This window comes from Grus americana, chromosome Z (genome assembly GCF_028858705.1).
Source record: "Grus americana isolate bGruAme1 chromosome Z, bGruAme1.mat, whole genome shotgun sequence".
Taxonomy (NCBI): Eukaryota; Metazoa; Chordata; class Aves; order Gruiformes; family Gruidae; genus Grus; species Grus americana.
The window spans coordinates 47,509,515-47,532,363 of NC_072891.1; positions in this window are offsets into that span (position 1 = coordinate 47,509,515).

The following is a 22,849-nucleotide window of genomic DNA, read 5'->3' on the forward strand; positions in this document are numbered from 1 at the left end:
TGCAGTTTTGAGTGTAAAAAAGTCTTCAAATAAATCAGGCTCACTTAAAAAATCCAAATGATTAGGGGAAATATTTACTCAAAAATTGCACTGACATTTATTGCAAGCAAATGGCAAATATAAGGAAAGAGGATACATTTTCCTCAATTTTCAGACATTTAATTATTTTAATGAGTAATTTTAGTAATTTCTATTGTTCTGTAAATACCATAAGAACATTTTCCTTAGGTTCAATCTTTATAAAGTGCAGATTGTTTCAAAAAAGAGTAACAATTTATTTTCCTCCACAAAAGTATCTTGATGTCCACATAAAATAATTGACTATATAGTCAGACATAGTTTTATTAATAAGCAATGGTCAAATATTCAGTGATTGTTTTGCCATTTTGCCTCAAGATGCTTTGTAAATTGTTGCTATGAAAAGTACTTTTCAAATTCCACAGTAAAGTTTTTAACATGTTTCTTTATTGCTATACTTAAGGCTTATTTAATTTTACAGAAACTTTTTTTTTCTTTGTAGCTTTTTTCCTTGAACTAATAATTTTAACTATCAGCTTTATCTGGTTGTATGGATCACCCTGTAATTGGTATTTTTTCCTGTTTACTCAGATAATTTTTTACTTTTAGCAATTTATAGCTTGATTAACACAGAATCCTCAAGCATAAGCTAGAGAACTGATTAAAAAATATCAGTATCAGCTTAGCATTAAAGGCCATTGTGAACTTCAGCAAAACAGTAATTCATAGAGAATTTTAGTTACACAGGTTTCTCAACAAAATTTTCAAATTTGTCTTCATGCTGTGTGAAATTCTTACTATCCTCCTACTTCTGTGCCAGACACCTATGACTCAGTGTGTTGGGTCTGCATGGCAAGGTTTTGGTAGCAGGGGGGCTACAGGGGTGGCTTCTGTGAGAAGTTGCTAGAAGCTTCCCCTGTGTCTGACAGAGCCAATGCCAGCCGGCTCTAAGACGGGCCCGCTGCTGGCCAAGGCCAAGCCAATCAGCGCCTCTGTGATAATGTATTTAAGAAGAAAAAAAACACTTAGAGAGAGAGAGCTTTTGCAGCCGGAGAGAGGAGTGAGAAGATGTCAGAAACTCTGCAGACACCAAGGTCAGTGCAGAAGGAGGGGCAGGAGGTGCTCCAGGCATGGAGCAGAGATCCCCCTGCAGCCTGTGGTGAAAACCATGGTGAAGCAGGCTGTCCCCCTGCAGCCCATGGAGGAAGGATGAGGGGGTGTAGAGATTCCACCTGCAGCCTGTGGAGGATCCCATGCCGGAGCAGGTGGAGGCACCTGAAGGAGGCTGTGGCCCGTGGGAAGCCCACGCTGGAGCAAGCTCCTTGCGGGACCTGTGGACAGAGGAGCCCATGCTGGAGCAGGTTTGCTGGCAGGACTTGTGACCCCGTGGGGGACCCACACTGGAGCAGTTTGCTCCTGAAGGTCTGCACCCCGTGGGAGAGACTCATGTTGGAGAAGTTCATGAAAGACTGTCTCCCATGAGAGGGACTCCAGGGGAATGATGAGAGGAGTCCTCCCCCCCTGAGGACAAAGAAGCAGCAGAAACACTGTGTGATGAACTGACCGTAACCCCCATTCCCTGTCCCCCTGTGCTGCTGAGGGGGGAGGAGGTTGAAGCCGGGAGTGAAGTTGAGCCCGGGAAGATGGGAGGGGTGGGGGGAGGTGTTTTAAGAGTTGATTTTATTTTTCTCATTCCTCTACTCTGTTTTGCTTGGTAATAAATTAGATGAATCTCCTCTCTAAGTTCAGTCTGTTTTGCTCGTGACAACAATTAGTGAATGATCTCTCCCTGTCCTTATCTTAACCCACAAGCTTTTTGTTGTACTTTTTCCTCCCCTGTCTAGTGAATGAGGGGAGTGATAGAGCGGCTCTGGTGGGCACCTGGCCTCCAGCCAGGGTCAACCCACCACACTCAGTGTAAAAAAATCAGCAAATTGCTTCAGGACTGAGTAATGCTTTAAGGAGAAAAAGAATAAGATAAAATCAATGCTATTTAATATGTGATTATTGGCCATGCAATCTTGGATACATTTTCTATAATTCAATACAGCCTACTGTAGAAACAAAGTGCTTGAAAGAAAATGTTAGAATATCCTTTTCTAAGCATGAGATCACAAAGTGGAATTCGAGATTGTGTGGTGTTGTCATGATGTTTTGGCTTTTGGGCAGCTATGGAGTAGGACTATAGTTAAGAAAGGACTGTAAATCAGATGACTGAAACTTGAGTGACAGATTGCCTGAGGAGTGGACAAACTGTCTCTGTGATGGCTGCCAGATATACCACCCCCAAGTTAGGTCCACAGCACAGATAAGGAAAAACAAGGAAAAACCCTTCTGCGACCTAGAGAGATAATTATAGCTTCCAGTTGCACAAATGTTTAATTTACCCTAAGGGCTTGTGATTTTATTGCAAATGAGTATAGCCATTATGCATTACTGAATGAGGGAAGAGAATTTTTACTATTTTTGACTATATTAATTGCAAGCAAGGAACAACCTGCAGGTATAGATACGTATCTCATGTTTGATTGATAGATTTGGTCTAGGTGGGCACTGGAATGATATCTAAGATGGTGGCTGGCAAAGGTCTTACTGTTTTAAAAAGTTTCACATGCAGATCTGGTTGTGGCTTTAGAAACTAAACGTGTAATAGTGAGAAGATGATAGCATGAGTGCCCTTCTATTTTTCTGACATCTGGCAACAGAGCAGCAAATTAAGTACCACAATAACATTCAAATGAGGATGTGAGGATCACACTGTAAAAGGAATAGTAACATTAATTGGCCAGCAGTAATCAAATACAACAGGTTTGGAAGGAAAGAAAACACTGGGGGTGGGACAGAGAAGGAATAGCTAGGAATAAACCAAGCACCTCTGAACCACTTGTGAATTATCAAGGTAATGGATACAAATTATTTGTAGTAGCTAACAATTTATCCTTCCAAAAATTTGTGAGATTAAATCTCCTACTGGGTCATTTCATAGATTTTTCTCAGTTGATGTTCACCGTCACCTCCAAACATAAACCAAAGTACAAATTTTGTATAAATATTCAGGAACTTATTCTGAAGGCTGACGCTGCTTTTCCAACCCACTTCACCACAGCAGCTGTGATCTTCTGGTGTTCCGTACTGTTCAATTAAATCTTCCACAATGGAGACCAGATAAAAGGGAAGGAAGAAACAAATTACCTATGAGGAAAGTTAGCACCATCTTTTCTATCTTTGTGGCAACTATTTGAGATCCAGGAAAGGTTTGGACTGTGTTAAAATTACATTAAAGGAGAATATGTAGTAAAATGTAGCCAGGTTTCTCAAGTACTCTGAGCTGTAAAACATCTCCTTTGTTAACTGAGTGCCACTAAGAGCCACTGGCGATTGTATCTACATATAAAGTGCGAAACGAATTGTTTTCATTCCTGTAGAGAAAGTTTCCTTTTTGGAGAAGGACAACTTACTTGCAAGTGCACTGACTTGTCTCAGCAAAGACATGTTCAAGTTCTCAAGCATACATCTCTTAGTGCCCCATTGGTTGCTTATGTATATACTGCAATGAGTCACCCTTCTAATACTGGCTTCTTATATTCTGAAATCCTCTTAAAACTATGATGTAAGCTTGTCAACTATAGCTGGAAATAATTTTATTTTCCAATGCTTACCAGCTGTTGGCTAGAGACAAAAAAGAGATTTCTACTAGGTAGCTGGACTTTCTTGCTGTCTGTACAACACATCATTAGGGATGAAACTCTGCCTGGCAACAAATAAGATGAAGAAAAGCACATACTAGGATTTGATGGCCTACATTTAAACAATTAAGAATTTTGTTAATCGCTTTCCACTATTAATACTTACCATCTTGATACTTTTATCCTTTATTAAGGTGTAAAGAATAAAGGGTTTGATTTTCTTAAAGAGGAGTAATTTGTGTGTCATATCAGTGGGGTTATGTTGGTGTCAGCAATTATAAATGTGGCATGACAAAAATTTTCTCTTGCTTGCAAATATTGGATAGGTGTTGTTAAGTACTTAGAAGGAAATTTCAAATGCAAACCAGAGACAATCAAAGCCACAACCACATGCACATATATATATCCATGGAGAAGGGGGAAACCTTAGTTTTATAGTCTTATTTAATGGCAGGTGCCAGGACATTGATATCAGGGTGCTAGTAGAAATTTGCAGGTGTTTTGCTTCCTGTTGTTCATTACAGAGGAAACAGTGAGTGGTTGGAGAATGACATAACCAGTGATATTCTGGAGAAAGCTGAGCAGCTGCTACAGCAGAACTAGCAGCTTTAGTAGACTAAATCTTTAGCTATTCCTGATGATTTTGTTCATCATTGTGTTTGACATTTCAGCTCATATTGTCACACCAGACTTGAAGGAAGCACTTGAAGCTCTTGTCTGTAATTACGCTGGGACAGAATCATATCAAGCTGAATCAGTGATTTGCCACTGGAAATATGTTATTTTCAGATAAAATATTGCAACACCTTTAACAAATATTTGCATAAGAAACATAGGTTACAAAGGATGAGAGAGCAGTGTCTAAACATGCTGAGCTGGTCCATATGGGACAGGCACAGGCCCTTCTACTCTGAAATGAAGCTCTTGTATCTGGGGAACACTGAAGCACTGTGTGAAAAATTAAACTGGTATTTCTGCTTTAGTCTATACTCAATCCTAACCTTAGCTGCAGGTCTGGTCAAAGAATAGGTTAATGCTCAGGTGACCATTGAGGTGGCCAGCCTGCAACATAGCCTGTCAGGCCCAGGCACACCCTGATTTTATTAGCCCCTGTCCATCTGGATCCAGCCCCCTCTATCCTCAGCAGAGGAAACACCCAGGTTGCTATTTTAATACTGTTTCTAGGCTCTATTCCTAGAGCATCAGCTCCTGTCTCTTCTAAATTTACCATTGATTTTAATACAGCAGCAAATCAGATTTGATCAACAAATACGGATGCAGGCATCTGGCCTGAACTGAAGCCACTGTTAAAACATATCCTAGTACCTGCTCTATCCCACCTCCCTGTCAGTGTCACTGTAACCTCAACTTTGTCCCTAACCACGGCTTTGCTGAGCCGCCTTCTTTAGTCTCTGGAGTGAAGGTAGTTCATGCAGCCTGATGGCTCCCGTACTCCCTTTCACCTTATTCACCTTTAGCTAATCTTTTGGCTTTTCATGGTTAAACCATAACATCACTTGGTGATCACAGTGAGCTGTTAAACTTCATGCCTGTGGATTGATGACTTTGCCCCTGGAGCTTCTCTCACACTCCCTCTGCCCCCAAACACGTCCCTATGGGTGTACCCTGGCAGCCTGCAGCCACTGCTCCCCCCTAGGTTCACTCCTAATCCCTGATTCTCCATCCCTCAAGTGCTCATTCTCGTCAGCTCCAATCTCAGCTGAAGCTTTATGTGAGAGCCCCATTTCTAAACATAACGAATTGATTCCCAGACCGAAGCCACACATGTTGTCCCTTTCAAATTCAGTCCAAACTCTTACTCATCTGCCATATATAACCTCAGCCTGTTCCTGAATTTGGTCCAAAGACTATCAGCTCTGTTTTTACAAATAACTATTTGGTACCCTCTGATGTCAGCTGCGGCCTCAGTGTTACTCTCCTTTATGACTGCAGTCCTATATATGTTTCTGAATTCCGATACTATACATTTAATCTGTACACATATAGACACAGGCAGAAGGGATTACAATTTGCTGAAAAACGTGTGCACCAAAACTGGACTAATAGTGTTTGGTATTAAAGAAGCAAACAAATATAAATAGTAACTTGATAATCGGAAATCCTTTTCTGACAATAACAGTGGTTAGTATTTTTTTGTCTTGATTTTAAATTGTAAGCCTAAACACACAGGAAATTCTTAAAATCAATTTGCAGTCTATACTACGCAATATGCAAGATACTTCACATTTGCATGGAAGCCATCTGTTCTTTAAGGGTAATTTTAAGTGATTTTAGTTTCATCTGCTTTTACTTTAAGAAGAGTCTATAAACCATATCCCCATTAGATGTGCTTTTAAAATAAGAAAAATTCAACAGGCCTTTACAGAATAACTGAGTCATGTTCATAGTGAAATATTATGTTTATTCAATGAATTTGTTGCTAGAAACTCTTACATTAACAGGAATATACGTTACTGTGTTATATAGCAATAGATGATAACCTTGGATTTCAGATAATTAGTAATAATCTCATGAGAACTTTATATATTTTCTTATAATCATGATTATGAATAATCTCAATCTTGTGGTTGATATAATCTATTTAACTTCAGGTTGCATTTATTAAGTCATTTAACATCTCATAGATAAATCATGATTATCCATTAATTAAATGGAAAACACATGGGTATAAATCAGGTCTTTTGTTTACAGAAAACTTTGAAAAGAACATAAAAATCCATAAAAATTCTCAATTAGGAAAAATCAGTGTATTTTTATAAATATTTAAATAAAGATGTTCATGAATAAAGGGAAAAGGGGAAATACTTTTTAAAACATATTTTCGTGTCAGAAATTAAACTGGAAAAAATAGGCTGGTGAATTAGGTAATCAGTACACTGACTTCCGATTTTATGTCAGTGGTTTGAATCTGTCCATTACCAGATTTCATATACCTCTCTGCAATAGAAAACTGCAACTGTATAGTTCAAGAATATTTCATAAAGTGTCTTTTAAAAAATTCTCATTTTCACAATATTTAGGTGAAACTTGCTTTTGAAAGGGAAAGGTTATTAGTAACATGAGTATACTATATGCATTTTAATTGAGCTTTCTTATTCTTCTCTTCCCAAGTGAGGAAGAAAATCCACACTCATTTGCTTTTCAGTTTGTACTTTCTTGGACTAAAGGTTACAACTCATTTTTGTGTTGTTTTCTTTGCTTTGGTCTGTGGCATCACCAAAAATTATTTAGTAAAATCAACTCTGCTGTTACTTACAGGGCAGAGGAGCCCTTTCCAGCAAGAGGAAAGAATTTGAAAAAAAATCAAGAGATTTGTCTATATATAATGTAACGCTTTCTTGTTTGAGTTGAGACAAAACTGTTCTGCGTTTGGGAAGTAATTGCTTGTCACCCTTCTGAAACAGTCTTGTACTCACTATTAAATGGGAATTAGGTTTACATTAAATACACAATTTCAACTCCAAAATGTCTTATAATTTGCATCTTAGACATTATCAATTCTTCTAAATCTACCATGCTGTGGGTTTATGCTGTTTGTTGCCAGCTGCTGCTTACAGATCAGTAGATGGTCTTAAATATCAAAATTTTTTTTTATTATGTCTGTTGGGAGATTTATTGTTTGTATTTAGATGACATAACCAAGATCATCGTCCCACAATATTAGTCAACTAGTGGACTGAAAGACACATAATCTAAATAGTGAGCACTGCAGACACAGACTAAGTGATTTCTTTAAAGCACAGGAGATTTGTGACCCCTTTGAACTGAATCCAAACTCTTCTGTCCTAGATCCTGTATCATTCTTTGTTTCTCTTTTCTAAGAGAAACATTCTAAAGTTATTAAATATTTTAAATTGAATACATGGGGCAAACAAAAAAGAAAAATTGAGACTTCTACAATACACCCTAAACCTGTTGAAGGAGCATTGGTACCACTGGTTGAAATCTTTTTCTTTATGAAAGCATTGATTATTCTTAGCTGAACCATGCGTCTTGAATAAAAGCTGCTAGCACTCGTGGTCAGACACCTGTGCCTTCAAGATATGCAAAGGTGATGAATGATCAGATATAGCAAATGTTTGAGTTAAGGCTTTATCTAGTATCTATCTAACTAGTATCAAGAGAAAATAGACTTTTTTTTTTTTTCTCCAGTCTTCTAGTGAGGTCAGTTTTTCCACTTTCTATCAAATATAGTAACTGCAACAGCCACAAAATTTTATTAGGATTTAAGAAGTCAATTTGTTATTGATTATGCTGAATAAACCGTATGACTCTCATTACAGTAAGGGAAAGATGTAAAAAGCAACAAAGAAATAAAATGTGGAGTAGTTGTACTATTCCACTTGAAAATCTATTTCTGGGGCTGCTGAATTTCATTTTACTTTACAGAAATCCCACAGATCTAAAAAAAAAAAAAATCATTTAGCTGCCTAGAAGTGGTAGTATTTGATGCAATTATCCTGAAGGTTTCTTTGCTCTCATACTCTGAATCCAAATCATCTCCAGACCTTAGCTGCATTTGGCCTTTTCTAGTGCCAATACATACAGCAAGAAATGGCTCAAAATGATGATGAAGTGAGCCAGGACTGAGCAATTCTGTCTTCTGTGACCTCCTGTTCTTCCTTTCTGGGAGTGTCCCATACAGCAAAATAAAATTGCATGAAGTGTATGGTTCATATCCAGGTGTCACAAAGGACAGAAGTTACAGTAATGGGTGATGCCCAAAGTGATATAGTGCAAGAAGGTAAGTGTACATGAAAGGTCTATGAACAGGTGGTAACAAGAATATGAATATATAACTGGCTGGCAGTTTACTGCTTGCTGGCTGTGAAGAGGAGGCCTCTGAATGTTTCTGGTAACACATGATTGAAGAGTCACTGGTGCAGCAGCAAACAGAGGAATAACAATCAATAGTTAACAGGTCAGAGTGAGTACAGAAGCTCTAAAACGGGATAAATTCAGCAGTGTGGAATAATGTGAGATTTTGAATTTGGAGAGATTTCTGCTATATATTATCAAAAATACCAAGGAGTGGCTACTTGAAGATAACATGCTGTGGTTGTATATACATGAGTATGTGGTGCAACACGGTGAAAAGTCTGTTGATTGGTGAGATATAAATCTAGGACAATGGGGGGAAAAAAATCCTTTCTGAACTGTCAAAACCATGAAATTTTAGTTCTAAAAGAGGCAAAAAATATTGAATGTTGTTTGTATTTAATGAAAATGAAGGCTGAGATAATACAAAGTGCAAATGAAAATTCAGAGTAAAATGTGATTTGTTACTGGATGTAAAAGGTCAGCCAGAAGACCCTTGTGCAAAGGCCATACCTGAAACATCAAGATACACGTGTTTGTATAATTTGATTATTTAGAAATGAAACAAATATCAACATACTAAACTAGGGAAGAAGATGCAAGTTTGTCATACATGCAGCAAATTTCAGACTCAGATTAAATACTCAAATAATATATTCAAACAAAAAGGTAGAAAGTAGAAGACCCAAGGGCCAACAGCAAGAGTTTCAGAAAACATCTCTGACTTATAAGGAACATATAGTTAAAATCGTCATAAAATAGGTTTAAAATAAGTTAAACAGTTCATTGTTGTTAAAAAAAGAAATACCCATTTTCCCCATTCCTCACCATGCACTTCCAAGACTGATCCTCAGTGATAAGTGATTCAAGATCAACCCCAGTGATTCTGGGGTCCTTTTACTGTTGGGTTAGCAGATTTAATCATCCCAGTGAAGGATCCAGCACACATCAGGGCTGCCTCAAGATGTGAAGGACAGCTGAAGGGACGGCTAGAGGAAAGAAGGAGGAAAGACACAAAGGGAGTAATAACAGCCCTTTCCCAGCAGCGGCACATTGTTAGTTGAGCTCAGCTGCTTGTGTACTCCACCTTTAGGCCAAAGCTTCACATTACAGCTGGTCTAATCAAGCAGCTAACAGCCACAGAGAGGGGCTGTCCTGCAGCAGGTGATGAGGGACTGGAAACAGGATTGTCCTTTAGGGCAGCAATTTAGCTGTTGTGTATTGCCACTGTTTTACAGGGAACAATGCATCTTTCCCCATCTGTTATGCCCTATATAAAATTTGTATGCAGACTGTCATACCTGATGGGAACTTTAAGTGGTGTAAATGTATGTTGCTAATTTCTGTTGCTTTATGGTGTGTGGTCAAAATTGTAATGAATGACTTTTGGAGTTACACTGGACCTGCAGTGGAACTGCGGTGACTGACATGTCGCCCTCTTTGTCTGTACACACTGTAGCAGACATAGTAGAAAGATCTCATGCATCCTCCAAGGGTTGTGAACCTTAGCCCAGAAAATAAATGCAATTGCAGTGATGAAATCTAGAAAAATGTATAATGTTGTGTCATGATTAGCGGGGATGTATGAGATTGTTGACAATCCTTGCCACAGCTCCTCAGCCTATACAGTATGAAGTTTTCGTGGAATTATTTTTTTGGCTTGGAGGAAGCAAAAATGTCTACCTGTCTCTTCAATGTTTCTTTGCCAACACAATTCTGTTGAACTGTGCCTTATTTGAAGACAGCTATGCTTTTTAAATATACATCACTGGGGTATTTATGAAACTTCTAGCAGAAGAGTGGTGTCTGCCAGCATTTACTGCATCTTCACTTGGGCCTACTGGGCAAACACCGTTTCAACAAAAGTTCAGGAGAGACAGGGCTTGTGCTGTTTTTGTTGTGTTAAGTGGATTTTGAGGGATGCTGTACAAAACAGGAAGGTGGAAGGAAAAGGTGATATGGGAGAAAGAGTGGCTACTGCTTATAAAAAAGAGTTTTGTAGGGCTGAAGTAATAATTTCATTGTCCTGTCTAATTAAACTGAGTGTAATCAAAGAGCAGAAATTTAGTTCAGTTCCATGATTTTAGGGAGCTGGAAGCTTGGTATGACACTATCTATTTATGCATTCACATTCTACACCTGAAAGCTGTCATTCCTAAAAAAGTTTAAGTTTTGGTTGCTTTGAAAAAAAGGTATGTTTTTATTTTTCCTTTGTAAAGACTATTGAGTTTTTGCAGTCTTCCTCCTGAGTTTGGATCTGAATTGTTTTCATTATACGTCTGTTACTGCTTTTCCAGCTTTTCTGGGGAAACAGAGGAAGGGTTATTCTAAGTCCCATCACAAGCTGGGCTATTCAGCAATGAAATAAAGTCTTTAAATAAGCAGCATTTGATCGGTTATATAACTGCTGTTTTCTGTATTCATGAAATTTAATTTGGAATGCTGTTTACAAAATACCAAATGACCATTTGTTCTTGCAGGCCAGTAGAGACCATCAGTAACAGTTTCTGGTGTTTTATGTGGGTTTTCTTTCTAACTCTGTAGGAAAACAATCACATTGATGCTTTCATACCTTAGTTTTAATTGCTAATAAATCACTCTCCTTGCACATCATGCTCTTCAGTACACATCAATTATCATCTGCTCGCTTCTTCAGGAGATGGCTAGAGGTGCCTCTACCTTGAAAAAACAATGTTCTCTTGATCTTTAAGACTGTTTTTGAGGAAAGATGTTCTAATGAATCTGTCAGCACCTGATTGTCTTGGATATTTGAGGTACAGGTTGATTTCCCTTTCAGTGAAAAATGTCTTCAGCTGTGACCCTTTAATTATGTGTTAATGTGACCAGGAAAGCACAGCCTGAGAAAACAGTAATAACAATGATTTTTTAAAATATTTTTTTAATAGAGCCTGGTACAGACTATATAGCTTCTATAGCCTAGGAACTCAGCCATTTTGGATTTTTGTGTCTTGTAGGTCTTTGCAGGAGGCTTAGTATTGTATTCCCTGAAACAGTGATACATTTAAAACCAAAATTAAGGTCCTTGGAGACTTCTGCCCCATATCTTTCTTGAAACAATTTTTAGAGTCTTTGGCTCTAAACATATTTACAATTAAAATAAATAATTTTATACTATCTCAGTCTCCTTGGATGAGGTTATTTCCCAGCACTTTGCCAATAGATGGAGTGATTATGACTTTTAACTCCTATTATGTCAGGAGTAAATCTCAAACACACTTCAGTGGGTCATGATACATTGATGAGGCACAGGCCATGGTCATCTTTCTAACTCCCAACATACAACTTAGGATGTCTGCAGTTTAGGATGTTGGGAGAGAGACTTCTCTGGAATACCCAGAGATTTGTGCACGTAAGTGTCTAGGTTTGACACTGTTCTCACATTGGACACATTATTTTATAATAATATAAACATAGTTTAATCTAAATATAATATAAATCAATATAAATATAATTTAATAATATAATTTTAAATAATATAATTATAAAGATGTTTATAATATTTTTTGATAAGTGTTGTGATATTAAGGGGCGATATACTTAGGCAAGATGAAATTGGCAAAGAAACTATGTGAACAGTTGTTATTCCATTTGTGCTGATAGTATTTTTGTAGAGTGTTATGGGTTTCCCCTACAAGCCAGAATTAGGGCATTTGTTTCAAATGTTATCTACCAGACCATCCCTTAAGAGATGTGGGCAACATGGTGTGCTTATACTGTACCTCCGTGCAGGTTTTTGTTACCTGGTACTTATATCTTACAGTTCTTTGCTGAAATGTTTGACATTGTCTCAGTATTTTCAGTGCACACACACTTAGGACATGGTTCACTATTAGCTGAAGTGAATGCAACCTTCAGTGAGCACTGAATTATGGCCCATAAGCAAATCAGATTGGATTACCACAAAGGTACGAGAGGACAAGTTAGTAAATTGAAGTTGTCCAACTAACTTTTCATGTGGTATTGGTAGTAATAATGTACACAGCTAAGGAATCAAGTGATAAGGATCCCAAGCCTACAGTCTTTTTTTTTCCCCCACTGTAACCTACCTGAACAATTCTGGAAAAGCAATTTGTCAGGAAGTTGTGAACAAACCTACTGATGAGAAAAGGAATGGCAGGACTTCAGAGTTTCAGATTTCTGCCTATATGCTAGTGAAAGTAGGCTTGGATGGACAAACTTTCTCTTAAACCACCCTGATCTTCATTTTTTCTCTTCTGGCATATTCTCCAAGTCTTTTTTGCCTGGTAATTACTTCTGTTATTCCTGTAGTCCTTCAGTGTTGTATTTCTGTTGCTCTTGGCTGATCAGCCACTCCTTTTTTGACCACCTGATTACCTCATCCCTGCTTGGGAGAGATGGGATCCACCTCACTGAGGGGCTGCAAAGTTACCTTTGCCCGTAGCATGGTTAACCTGGTAAGGAGGGCTTTAAACTAGGAATGACATGAGAGGGAGAGAGCAGCCCTGTGAAGAAGTGATAGACAGGGTTGATGAGCAAAGGGCCTGGGGTGATGGGAGAGGAAGGGCTCAAAGAATCTAGGTACCCTTGACAGAAGAGGATCAGATCAGGAAATACTTCTGCAAACTTCTGGACATACCTAAATCCATGGGCCCTGGTAGGATGCACCCAAGAGCGCTGAGGGATCTGGCTGATGCCATTGCAAGGCCATTCTTGATAAGCTTTGATCTACTGGGAAAAGTACCTGAAGGAAAGAAAGATACACACACACACACACACACAAAATCTTCAAGGAAGAAGGAGAACCAAGGAAACTACAGGCTGGTCAGCCTCACCTTGATTCCCAGGAAGGTAATGGAGTAGCTGGTTCTGGAAACTATTTCTAGGCACATTAAGGACAGGGAAATCATCAGGAGAAGCCCGTGTGGCTTCACCAAAGGAAAGTCAAGTAGATTGAAACCTGGCTGAATGGCTGAACACAGAGGGTGGTGATCAGTGGCACATTCCAGTCAGAGGCCAGTAACTATCAGTGTAATGTAGGGGGAGGTTAAAGAAGATGTTTGACATCTTCATTAATGATCTGGATGATGGAGCAGAATGTACCCTTGGCAAGTCTGCATATGACACTAAACTAGAAGTGGCTGATACACCAGAGGGTTGTGCTGCCATCTAGAGGGACTTTGACAGGCTGGAAGAGGTCCAACAGGAACCTCATGAAGTTCAACAAGGAGAGGTGCAAAGTCCTGAACCTGGGGACAAACAGCCCCATGGACCCTCCATGCTGGGGGCCACCCAGCTTGAAAGCAGCTTGTCAGAAAAGGCCCTGGGGGTCATTGTGGACGCCAGTTTGTACATGAGCCAGCGATGTGCCTTTGTGGCAAAGAAGGCTAATGGTATCCTGGGCTCCATTAGGAGTGTTGTAAGCAGGTCAAGGGACGTTCCCCTCTACCTTGGCACTGGTGAGGCCACATCTGGAGTGCTGTGTTCAGTTCTTGCCTCCCCAGTACAAAAGAAACATGGACGTACTGGACACAGTACAGTGAAGGGCCACTAAGATGATCAGAGGAGTGGAGCATCTCATACAGGAGGGAAAGCTGAGAGAGCTGGGACTGTTCAGCCTAAAGAGAAGGCTTGGGGGGGATTTATCAATGTGTACAAATACTGAAACAGAGGCTGTAAAGAAGACAGAGCCAGGCTCTTTTCGGCACTGCCTATCATCCTCCCCCCCCCCACCGCCCCAATACTATTCTAATTTCCTTTCTGGTTTTTCTTATCCAAATTTATGCAATAGCTCCCTTTACTCATACCGTGTATGTTCACTTTGGTCTTTTCTCACTGCTATATATTGCTCCTGGTACACCTGACTAACTGTTCTGTCTTTCTGATCCTTGTCTCTTCAGTTTCGTGTCTGCTGTCACACTAGTTCTCGTTCACAGGATCCCACAATTCCAAGTGTACCTGTGCATCCTCTTGTCAGTACATTTCCTACCTCTTTCTCCCTTACGCCCCTTCTGGTATCTCAGATCTGATTTCCTTCCCCAGTCCTAGACTCAACACATGCACGCCAAACTTTGTTTCTTTTCCTTTTTCTTGTTCCCCAGTCTACTTGTTCTACCCTATTACTATCCTAAGCCTTCAATAACCAGCCTCTGTACCCCCCACATTCAAATAATCAAATCTTTCTGTAGGGTTGGAACTTCAGATGAGACCACTGACCAGCCCATTTTTTTCTTAGTTCACGTGGTTGGATGGCAAGTCATGCATTTGCACAGTCTGGATCATGCTTGTTGCAGATAGAATCTAATTCACTGGGAAATTTACTTCTAAATTGATGATAATAAATTCTGCTAATAAATTTTCAGGGAAAAAGGGATATAGACCTCTCTAACACAGAGACTATCTGAGAGTCAATATGCCTCACTCTAGCATAAAAAGGCTGTTTTCAGTGAAAGCCTTAGCCTTTTTCTATAAAATGGCCAAGGTATTTTGGTTAGTATTTTTCATAATCCAGCCCCCAATAGAGATGGGATGTAAAAGGTGTTATGAATAGTTTGACAAACTTATATGCTATTGAAAATAGGTTTGTTGATGGGAAGTGCTTGGAATTGTTAATGACAGGCCATACCATCATACCCTCCTATAATTGCAAGTTCTATCATTATAAATGGATTAAAGCTGCCTCACGTAATATTTTTCTTTGTCAGGGCCTCTTGTAGACTAATTTTTATCAATAAGACTATTATGAGATGAGGTACTCTTTATTATTTGCACAGAGGATTGCCTATGCACACACAGTAGTAATTGCTCATGTACCATAATTGTTCATGTACTTTTACAACAATTGTCTTATTTGTGTACTTTATCTAAATAGCAGTTGTTGACAGTTGAATTATTAATTCTGAACTCATCAAAACCTGATACCTTTTGTTGCCAGCTACTGCTATAAAGCACTGTGAGAACAGCATGCAGGTTGGGAGCCGCTGAAGTGACCAGCAGCTAGAGAAATCCCTCATTTTACTATCAGCTTGGGCCTTATTATTTATATCTCCCTGTGGAGCCTGGAAATAGGTACTGCAGAAAACACCACTAAACTTTTACCATGGGAAGATTTCATTATCAGATATCAGCTTTTCTAATTTATTTTTTTCGGTTGCTTCCTCTTTCAGCTGTACACCATTTTCTTGTATGGCTTTGCTGTCTTCTCCACATAAAGTTGCAGCCTTTTCAAGCCAGCCATGTACTTTTAAAACAGGATGATGTAAAATTTCCTGTGATAAGCAACAATCTGGGCTGTATTCCTGCTGAAGTACACAAGATCTTCATTCTACATATTTTAAATGTAGGCTTCTTTGTCTAGATGCATATATGAATGCTAAATTTTATCCATTTGCATTTACTTATTTTAAGAGGACAAAGACTATAAGGTTAGATAAGAATGTCAAATGATTAGGGTTTTTTTTTTTTTTTGCTTTAATATTTATGTAAAGCATTCACAGACCCAGTCTGGCTCTTGGTGAAGCTGTTGAGAAGTTGTCTAGTAACAGAGATTATCTCATTTGTTTTAATGCTTGGGAGAGAAAGGTCGCCATGAATATGCAATCTAAAGACAGTGCAGTCAGAACATACCTGTCAAAGAAACCACGCTGTTGAAGTCAACAAATATGACAGCATTTTGACAGGGGATTCTGTAGAATAAATGCAGATCCTATAAAATGATCACACTCTAAGTCATCTAGCCTTTTGCATCCAGAGTCCAAAAAATCATAAAAAGGAGGGACCACTTTATGATGACTTCTATTTCCAGCCCCACTGCCTTCTCTCTCCACTCTCCTCACCCTCATTTACTGATGAACAGTCACAAAAAACCCCCAAACAAAACAAAACAACAAAACCAAATAAAAAATAATTAAAATCATAGAAACTGAAGTTTCATACTGGAGAGAATTTTTTACCTATCTTTCATTCATTCATCTTTCACAGCACTTTTAAGTAAGTCCACAGCTTGTAAACAAGAGAAATATGTTGAATAATGATGGAGACAAGTAAGAATTGATTGGTTAAGAAGGGCACATAGATTATTCATATTTAGAATGACTTATGTACTTACTTACTCTCTTATTCACTGAAAGCTTAATTTAAAGAAGCAATTTATTTGGTGCTACTTACGTGATCACCATTAAACCATTAAAAAGGGGTTTGGTTGTTGTTGTTGTTTTTAAAACAGATATAGTTACTGTTACAGTTGATCAGGAAGTATTTCACGTTCTAAAATGTCAATGAAAGTTAGAAATTTTCTCTACCTTTAGTTGTTTTCTATATAGGTACAGAAAAGTCTGATGAGTAGCAAAGCCATATCTAACAGATACCTTTATTCTGAACGCTTATTGTGTTAGTGCAAACAGTATGCTGGTGGTATATGTAGCAGTTAGGTAGAAGTCTCTGTCCTTAAACTCATCCTTAAATGGGGTAAAAATCACATCAGCAGTGTAAAGAATGGATGGAAAAACAAAAGTGTTTTGTTTATATGTCAAAGATGAGACAGTGATATGGACATTTAAAAAAAGTGACTTGTTTCTAAGGGTCATATGTGAACTCACACAAAGACTTTAACATTCTAATTTCCTTTCCATCTCTTTCTGTTTGATTCTGTCCTGGTAACTATAACTCATTATTACTTCTCTTCTGGTATACAGATCACTTTAGAATGATTATTATCATTTACATTGTTAAAGTATCCAAATGTTGAATGTTTTGAAAATGTATAGTACAGGCATACTTCAAATATTCCCCCAAAATGGTAAAGGAAAAATATGATTGGATAAGATAAAATGAAAGGAAATTGCAGTCCGTAGCACAAAATTAATGAATTTCCACTCTTTTCCTTCCTTCATTCTTCACCTGTTTCAGATATTCTGACCCTTTCTTTCTGACCCTGAACAACCATGATTCAGGTTTCATCTTTCTATCTCTCCCTCTGGCCTTTTTAAAAAGTGGCTGCATGGTCTGAGAAGTAAATGACTAATCACCGTCAGAAGTTTCAAATCTGTTGTCTCATTTTGCTGTTGCTTGCATGGCTGAGTAGGAAAGCCAAGGTCATTCACTGTTTATGTGCCTTTTCTGGAATAACTTTTTTTTAACTAATTAAGAAAAAAATTTTATAACATAACTTTTGTAAGTAAGTAATTTTTTTTGTTGTTGTTGGTACAGATGTGATGAGAAGAAAACAGTGTTTTATGCTGCATAAAATAGAGATAATAAGAGGGAAAAAAAAGAAAATGAGGTTGTGGTTAGGTTTCTTGTTGACTATATATATGAATGGATGCATTTCCTCTAAATTCAGGCATCTACAATGGAGATGTTGATATCTAGGGTTTTTTTCTAGACTTCCTTTGTAAACATTGGAGAAAAACAGGCTCTTTCAGGGTTCAATTCATCTCATTTTAAGGGTGATAACTAAAACAGGTTGAATAAATTATGCAATTTAGAAGCACCTATTTCCCTCTATTGACTAGAAAGGGACGCAAAAAAGTTAGCATAGATACTGGTGTCTGTAAGTCAGATGAGATATACCTCATTTCTGATGACTAACAAAAGAGCAGGTGATATATTGCCTGTGGCAATATTTCCATGGGAAGCCTTGCATAACACTGAGTCATTCCTCTAAGCCTACACGAAAGTGTATAATTCCTTCTGAACTCAATAGACACTTCACAAGAACAACACAGGATAGAATTGGATTTTAAGCAAAAGCTAGCTAGGAAGCAGAAAGGATTTCCGTTTGCAGAGTGCTGAGCCTATTTCTGTCACTTTGTTTAAACTCTTCTTCCTTTTGAAGTAACATGCAAACAACATTTACAGTCTACAAATGAAATCAATTAAGAAGTTATGAGTGAGACTTGAGTTGTTTACAAAACTAAGGGGCTGTGAGGAGCCAGAGAGAAGTCTAGTTGTCTGCTTGAAGGCTATGCTATCACTCTGCTAATAAAAAAATAAATAAATTATAGAATGTCTGCAAAATAACAATTAGAGAAAGAAGAGGGAACCCATATTAAACATTAGAAGACAGTTTTGATTTCCTGTTGGGATGTAGATTAATATTTATTAGTATAAGTTTAGATACTGAAAGGTCTTTTTAATCAAGGTGAGAGGCAATTTTCATTAGATGATCTTTAAAAATGGATAAATATGCATGAACAGATTAAATATCCAAGTCATAGCAAAATTCTAATAAGGATCAAAAAATATATTTCTCTGTAATCCACCAAAGGAAACAACATTGCTTTTCCCCTCAGTTGAAGAGACTGCTATTGTGAAGTAAAAAAAATGAAGGAACTGGATTTTTTTTTTTTTTTCATTAGAAAGGAAGAAGAAATTATTCAGGAATAAATTATAGAGTCAGTGAACCATTGCACTGGTTAGTGTTATTTGTAAGCATTATTTGTGCTTACTTGCTGCATTTCATAGAATCATAGCATAATAGAATGACTTAAGTTGGAAAAGACCTTAAAGCTCATCTAGTTCCAACCCCCCTGCCATGGGCAGGGAGACCCTCCACTAGACCAGGTTGCCCAAAGCCCCATCCAGCCTGGTCTTCAACACTTCCAGGGAGGGAGTATCCACAACTTCCCTGAGCAACATGTTCCAGTGCCTCACCACCCTCTGTTCCGTGCACAGTGAATGCACTTTCGTTCTCATTTTAACTGTTTGAGAGTGCTATTGCTGACAGTACATGTCAGAGGGCTCATAATTTATCGTTGGAGCAAAGCTATGCAAGCCACTGGCTTTGCAGTAAGGATAAATTTGACCGGTTATATGGGAGCATATCCCAAGTTATAGTAAGTAGTCAATTACAATGAAGTGATCAAGCAAAACTTTATAGCTCAAGATCATTGTTGCATGTCATGGAAATTTTCTGGTGGTTTGAGAACTGCATTGTACTCCAAACACATATTTTGACACTGTTTCTCTGAATTCTACAGTTTAAAATGACCTAGGGAAAGTTTGGAGGTTATATATTGTACATTAATTGATAGGAGGATGATCTAGAAGCCAGATTTCATAAATTATATGGTAACACTATTATACTACACTACTGCCACTCTTAAACTGTAGTGCATTATCATGTGTAATGTTGTAGGTCACCTCATTACACATTGGTGAGACATAGTTTCAATGTGATATTAATTTGACACTATAAATTTTTTATTCTCTCTGTTTATAAGGGAGGGGGAAAGAGTATAGTAAAGTTTCTGACTGTGGGAGATTTGTTTTGCTGGAAGTGATAGGTTGAATTTTACTTCTAGGAAGAAAGGATGAGTAAGTTTGTTTTAAGGTTAGCATGGTGTCTCTGCAGCATCCTGCCTTGTGTTCAGCTCCAGAGTTTCAAGCCTCTGAGTGCATCTGAAGTAGGCTAGTCAAAAGGAGTAGACACAGGGCAAACTCTGCTGTTAGATAACAAAAGCAGTTTAGTGGAAAGACAAACAACTTATTAAGAAGAAAAATAAATAGGGAATAATAAGACTCTTCAAACTGAGGAAACTGTGGGGAAAAACCACAAACCAACCACGTGCAGGTGGCTTCTGCTAAAGGGGGGCTGAGGAAGACAGGAAGAACCGTGCCTTAACTGCTTACTCTGTTTTGTTCACAGGTGTCCAAGGGATGTGAGCACAGTGGCTCCTGTCTCACTCTTAATTCCAGCTAACCACAACTCCTTTAGAAGGCTTCCCATATGTGCTTAGTTTTCAGCTATAATAATAATAGTTAGACATGAATCCAGCTGCTGAAAGTGAAATCAAAATGAAAATTCCAAGCATTACCTGACTGTTTACCTAACCTCTGAAATAATACTTCTTTAACTTCCTTCTTTATCTTCCTTCTATTGGCCTTCTATGATGGGGTTACAGCATCAGTGGATAAGGGAAGGGCAACTGATGTCACCTACCTGGACTTGTGCAAGGCATTTGACACTGTCCCGCACGACATCCTTGTCTCTAAATTGGAGAGACATGGATTCGATGGATGGACCACTCGGTGGATAAGGAATTGGCTGGGTGGTCTCACTCAAAGAGTTGTGGTCAACGGCTCAGTGTCCAAATGGAGAACGGTGACGAGTGGCGTTCCTCAGGGGTCGGTACTGGGACCGGCACTGTTCAACATCTTTGTCGGCGGCACGGACAGTGGGATCAAGTGCACCCTCAGCAAGTTTGCCGACAACACCAAGCTGTGTGGTGTGGTCGACACGCTGGAGGGAAGGGATGGCATCCAGAGGGACCCGGACAGGCTGGAGAGGTGGGCCCGTGCGAACCGCATGAAGTTCAACAAGGCCAAGTGCAAGGTCCTGCATGTGGGTCGGCGCAATCCCAAGCACGACTATAGGCTGGGTGGAGAATGGATTGAGAGCAGCCCTGAGGAGAAGGACTTGGGGGTATTGATTGATGAGAAGCTCAACATGAGCCAGCAGTGTGCGCTTGCAGCCCAGAAAGCCAACCGTGTCCTGGGCTGCATCAAAAGAGGGGTGACCAGCAGGTCGAGGGAGGTGATCCTGCCCCTCTACTCCGCTCTTGTGAGACCCCACCTGGAGTACTGCGTCCAGCTCTGGGGGTCCCAGTACAGGAGAGACATGGAGCTGTTGGAGCGAGTCCAGAGGAGGGCCACAAAGCTGATCAGAGGGCTGGAGCACCTCTCCTATGAGGACAGGCTGAGAGAGTTGGGGTTGTTCAGCCTGGAGAAAAGGTTCTGGGGAGATCTAATTGCGGCTTACCAGTACCTGCAGGGGCCTACAGGAAAGCTGGAGAGGGACTGTTTATGAGGGAGTGTAGTGACAGGACAAGGGGTAATGGGTTTAAGCTGAAGGAAGGTTGATTTAGATTAGATGTTAGAAAGAAATTCTTTACTGTGAGAGTGGTGAGGTACTGGCACAGGTTTCCCAGAGAGGTTGTGGATGCCCCATCCCTGGAAGTGTTTAAGACCAGGTTGGATGGGGCTTTGGGCAATGTGGTCTAGTGGAGGGTGTCCCTGCCCATGGCAGGGAGGTTGGAACTGGATGATCTTTAAGGTCCTTTCCAACCCAAACCATTCTATGATTCTATGATTCCCCTCCCATCCTCCTTGCCCTCCTGCTGATGTAGGACAAGTTCTGACAAGAGATGAGGGAAAGCATAACTGCTATAGCTGGTTAAAGTATAAAATCTTGACTGATTGAACCCCTGGAATGTGGCTGGGACAGCGAGCAGAAACGGGTTGCAGACTCTTTGTCTGACACCCACAGAAACCTGCTGAGGGCCATTGTTTCCTGCCTTGGTTGAGTGCCTGTTCATGCTAGAGAACAGTCATGTGCATTGTACAGTTGCCTCATAGGGCTTTCAGAAATACTGACGCTGTGGCCAGGCAATATTTCTGAAATAGTTTGTGGAGAGAATTAAATGACAACTGAATGAAAGTTGGTTGGCCTTCCTCTAGCCTTTGCTATATTTTTTCTTTCTCTAAAAAGAAGCTAAGTAGTCTAGTCTTCTCCCTTGGGAGCACTTACAAATGCATTTCTCTGAAAGGATCCTGGTAGTAGAAAGAGAATTGTTCATTATTGAAGGCATATTTTATCCTCCTTAGAAAACAGCTGCGTGGGTTGTTTTTGTTGTTCTTGTTTTGTAAATGAGTCATTTTGACTTTGTATTTATCAGAAGGAGCATTGGAATTTGTATTTTATATCAAAGAAAAGAATTTTAGAATATTCCTATCTTGAAGAAAAGAGAAGGAGAGATAATTTTTGTGTTTCAGTGAACTAAAGCCTTCATTAAGAATGTGGCCTTGTATCTGGAGGATGAATTCTGGGGAAAAAAAAAATCCCCAGAGCTTAAGTTTAAGAAAAGGCCCACTTCTTTCTTTAGCACCAATACTACTCACCTATTTTTTTTTCAACTTGTGATGGACCTTCTTAGAACATCACACCTTCTGGTGAGCTGATAGCTCATTTATATCACTGTTATCAGCATTTACTCCATGGAACTTATGTGGGTTACCCCCCCACCCCCCCAAGAGCATGTCTTTATTTGCATTTGCAATTCTTAAACTTTGGCACTTATATTACATACATGGATCAAAAGTATGCATGATGCAAGCTAAAACAGTAGAATATTACAAAGATGGCTACACTTTAATGCCAAAATTTGTACCTAAACTATTAGAGTCTCATAAATCTTTTCTGAAACAACAGGTATGCCTGACTGTTATGAAATACAAACTCAGGTAATCCTTTTCTTAGAAGAAACAAAGCTTATTGTAGTTGTCTCTTTACATCTGTGTGCAAAAGTCAGCCTTCACTTACAAATCCT